This window comes from Myotis lucifugus, unplaced genomic scaffold, assembly GCF_000147115.1.
Source record: "Myotis lucifugus unplaced genomic scaffold, Myoluc2.0 scaffold_45, whole genome shotgun sequence".
NCBI classification, from domain to species: domain Eukaryota; kingdom Metazoa; phylum Chordata; class Mammalia; order Chiroptera; family Vespertilionidae; genus Myotis; species Myotis lucifugus.
Window position 1 is genome coordinate 7603723 of NW_005871093.1, and position 5188 is coordinate 7608910.

Consider the following 5188-nt stretch of genomic DNA (forward strand, 5'->3'; position numbering starts at 1 on the left):
GAGAGAAAGCAGTCAATTGATAAGACATTAAAATCAAAATCCTATGAGATAATCAGAGAAAGGAATGAAAGCTTTGGTTGGGGTGAAGGAAACAAAAAGTTTAAATCTCTACTTACTGCAATTAATGCTTCCATGTGATACTTAATAAACCCTGAATTTCCCCCAAGTTTCCCCATATATCACTAAAGTTTCTCTGAAAATCAGTAAAGGAAAGAACTAAAGGCTTTTCCTCATTCTCCATAATCAAGCTTTTTCTCCAGAATGAATTAGCCTGATTACTGACTGAACACCCTCCCACAGTCTTTATGAGTGTGTGTTTCCTGTGAATTCTCCAAAGATGAGAAAGGGCTATGTTGTCCCCAAATGATTTTCCACATTGATTATGCTCACAGGCTTCTCGCTAGGACGAGTGATCTGATGTTCAATGCATTCCACGCCTCCCCTAGATAGTATTCCATATTCATCACATACAACTGCTTTAAGTCCAAAGTGAATTAGCTGACATTGTCTAAGGATGGAACTCTGATTGAAGGTTCTTCCTTATCCATTATGCTCCCAGGGCTCCTTTCTGCCATGAAATCCCAGATGTCTTATTAGCTCTGAGCACTGTCTACAAGTATTTTACTTCCATTATGTGCTTATGGTTTTTCTCCAATGTGAATTCTCTGACATTCAATGAGCTTTACTTTCGTGAAAGCGTTCACATTTATTGCGTTTGAGGAGTGTCTATTACATGTGAATTAGCTGATGTCATATGGTGCTGTTGCTAACAGATGCCTCCCATAAGCAGGGATCCTCTCCAAGATGAATATTAGGATGTTCAGTAGGATGGGAGCCCCAAGGGAAGTTTCCTGTATTCATAACAAAGATGTTCTCTCCAGTATGACTACCATAATAAAATAAATTTTGAATTCTTTTCTAAGATTTGGTCACACTTATCATTTTTGGGTTTTCTCACTTCTAAAAAGTGTAGGAAGAATTGCAAAGTTTCCAACTATTCATGACATTCATGGGTGAGGTCCCTAATGGTTCCCTAGGATGTCTCCATATTCACAGACCTCTACAAACTCAGGGACCTGGTCAGCACTCCACAGGGACCTTCTCATTGCATCCACTTACGAGTCGATGACTGTTAGAGTTTTTGCTTGGGGTCAGTTTCTGCTCTGGGTCTCAGTCTCACAATATGAAAATGTAGGTAGAATTCAGAAAATGTAAATATCAACCATTCTTTCTTAAAGGACAAGAAGATTTCTTGGACTCCAAATGAAAGATATGGGGAGATTTAAGAATAAGAGTGCCTTTGGTAGAATATATAAAATAATAGCTGTCTTCTAAGATTTTTATGGTTTCCCATCTTACGTTTAAGTCATTTATCCATTTTGAGTTTATTTTTGTGTATGGTGTAAGTTGGTGGTCTAGTTTCATTTTTAAAAAAATATATTTTATTGATTTTTTACAGAGAGGAAGGGAGAGGGATAGAGAGTTAGAAACATCGATGAGAGAGAAACATTGACCAGCTGCCTCCTGCACACTCCCTACTGGGGATGTGCCTGCAACCAAGGTACATGCCCTTGACTGGAATCGAACCCGGGACCCTTGAGTCCGCAGGCTGACACTCTATCCACTGAGCCAAACCGGTTAGGGCTCTAGTTTCATTTTTTTTGCATGTATCTGTCCAATTTTCCCAACACCATTTATTGAAGAGACTGTCTTGACTCCATTGTATGCTCTTGCCTCCTTTGTCAAATATTAATTGAGCATAATGGCGATTTCTGGGTTCTCTGTTCTGTTCCACTGGTCTATATGTCTGTTCTTGTGCCAGTACCTGGTAGTTTTGCGAATAGTGGCTTTGTAGTATAGCTTGATATCTGGTATTGTGATCTCTCCAACTTTGTTTTTCTTTCTCAAGATTGCTGCAGCTATTTGGGGTCTTATTTTATTCCAGATGAATTTTTAAAGAGTTTGTTCTAGGTCTTTGAAGTATGCCATTGGTATTTTAATGGGGATTGCATTGAATTTATAGATTTCTTTGGGTAGTATGGACATTTTAATGATGTTGATTCTACCATTCCATGAACATGGTATATTCTTCCATTTGTTTATGTCTTCCTCTATCTCTTTTTTCAGCATCCTGTAATTTTCTAAGTACAGGTCCTTTACCTCCTTGGTTAAATTTATTCCTAGGTATCTTAATTTTTTTGTTGCAATGGTAAATGGGATTTTTTTTTTTAGTTTCTCTTTCTGTGAGTTTATTATTAGTGTATAAAAAAGCTATAGACTTCTGGGTGTTAATTTTGTATCCTGCTACATTGCCAAATTCATTTATTAAGTCCAGTAGTTTTTTGATGGAGTCTTTAGGGTTTTCTATGTACAATATCATATCATCTGCAAATAATGACAATTTTACTTCTTCTTTTCCAATTTAGATACCTTTTATTTCTTCTTCTTGTCTGATTGCCATGGCTAGTGCCTCCAGTACTATATTGAACAGGAGTGTTAAGAGTGGGCATCCCTGTCTTATTCCTATTCTTAGAGGAAATGGTTTTAGTTTTTGTCCATTGAGTATGATGTTGGCTGTAGGTTTGTCATATATGGCTTTTATTATGTTGAGGTTTGATCCTTCTATTCCCACCTTGCTGAGAGTTTTTATCAAGAAAGGGTGTTGGATTTTGTCAAATGCTTTTTCTGCATCAATGGATATGATTATATGGTTTTTATCTCTCAGTTTGTTTATGTGGTGTATCACGTTTATTGATTTGCGGATATTGTACCATCCTTGCATCCCCAGGATAAATCCTACTTGGTCATGGTGTATGACCTTTCTAATGTAATGCTGGGTTCGATTTGCTAGAATTTTGTTGAGAATTTTGGCATCTATTAGTGTGTTCATGAGGAATATTGGCCTATAATTCTCTTTCTTTGTATTGTCTTTACAATACAAAGGTTTTGGGATTAGGGTAATGCTGGCTTCATAGAAAGAGCTTGGAAGTGTTCCTTCACAATTCCTAGGGCAATGGAAACTAAGGAGAAAATAAACAAATGGGACTACATCAAAATAAAAAGCTTCTGCACAGCAAAAGAAACCGTCAACAAAACAGCAAGAAAGCCCACTGCATGGGAGAACATATTTGCCAATGATATCACCAATAGGAGTTTAATCTCCAAAATTTACAGGGAACTCATACAACTTAACAAAAGGAAGATAATCCAATCAAAAATGGGCAAAGGACCTAAATAGACACTTTTCGAAAAAGTACATACAGAAGGCCAGGAGACATATGAAAATTTGCTCAAAGTCACTAATCATCCAAGAGATGCAAATCTAAACAACGAGGTACCATCTCACACCTGTCAGAATGGCTATCATCAACAAATCAACAAACAATAAGTGCTGGAGAGGATGCGGAGAAAAAGGAACCCTCTTGTACTGCTGGTGGGAATGCAGACTGGTGCAGCCACTGTGGAAAACAGTATGGAGTTTCCTCAAAAAATTAAAAATGGAACTGCCATTTGACCCAGTAATATCACTTCTAGGTATATATACCAAGAAAACAGAAACACCAATCAGAAAGGATATATGCACCCTTATGTTCATAGCAGCACAATTTACAATAGCTAAGATTTGGAAACAACCTAGATGCCCATCAGCAGATGAGTGGATTAGAAAGCTGTGGTACATCTACACAATGGAATACTATGCTGCTATAAAAAAGAAGGAATTCTTACCATTTGCAACAGCATGAATGGAACTGGAGAACATTATGCTAAGCAAAATAACCCAGTCAGAGAAAGATAACTATCACATGATCTCACTCATTTGTAGAATATAATGAACATCATAAACTGATGAACAAAAATAGATACAGAGACAAAGAAGCATCGAACAGACTGCCAAACTACAGCGGGAAGTCAGGGGAGGGTTTGGGGGGCGGTTAAGAGATCAACCAAAGGACTTGTATGCATGCACATAAGGATAACCAATGGACGGAGACACTGCGGGGGGTGGGGGTGAGGGCATGTGCCCAGGGGGTAGGGGAGGCTGGGGAGAGGTCAATGGGGGGAAAAGGAGACATATGTACTACTATTTGTAATACTTAAACAATAAAAAAATAAAATAATAGGTGTGACAAACTGCTGATTACTTATATTGCTTTTTTCTTTTTAATTGGTTAATTGGTTTTAGGTATACAATTCTATAATACATCGTCTGTATATTGTATGTTCACCACCCCAAGTCAAGTCTCCTTCCATCACCATTTATCCTCCCTTTACCCTCTCCCACCTCCCTCACCCCCTTTCTTTTATAATTACCATACCGTTATCTATGTCTATGAGTGTATTTTTTCCTTTGCTTAGAGAACCCTAAAGATTCCACCAAAAAACTATTGCTTTTTCCTTAATGAACCCACTTGTCACAATGAGAATGTACCCATTAACCCTTTTCGGTACAACCTCGAGGCTGACTCAACAGACCAGGCGCTAGGAGCAGGTCCAACGTCGAGAAATAAGAACATTACAAAGTTCAACATTCAATCCTGTCAATTAATTTGGACCAGACTGTTTGAATTCCAAAAACAACATTGGACCGAAAAGGGTTAAAAATACCTCCTCTGGGGACTGAGAGAGAACACATGGGGAGTTGCAAGGAGGCTGTTCCCACTGTTTTCTTGATATGGATGCTGGCCAGATGGGTGTGTTCACTTTGTGAGAATCCAGGAGCAGTATACTTATGATTTGTGCACTTTATATGATGAAAGTTTAAGAATAAATCACTTCCCCATCCTACCATATAGCCATGGGACAGTTCTGGCAAATGAGATAGAAGCAAAATTGGGCTTCCAAGAAAACTTGTTAAAGGACGTGGACTCTGGCCCTAGCCAGTTTGGCTCAGTGGATAGAGCGTCAGCCTACGGACTGAAGGGCCCTGGGTTGTAGGTCAAGGACACTTGCCTGGGTTGTAGGTCAAGGACACTTACCTGGGTTGTAGGTCAAGGACACCTGCCTGGGTTGCAGGCTCGATCCCCAGTAGGGAGCGTGCAGGAGGCAGCCGATCAATGATTCTTTCTGAGGCAGCCGATCAATGATTCTTTCTCATCATTGATGTTTCTATCTCTCTGAAATCAGATATATATATATATATATATATATATATATATATATATATATATATATATATATATGTTTAAAA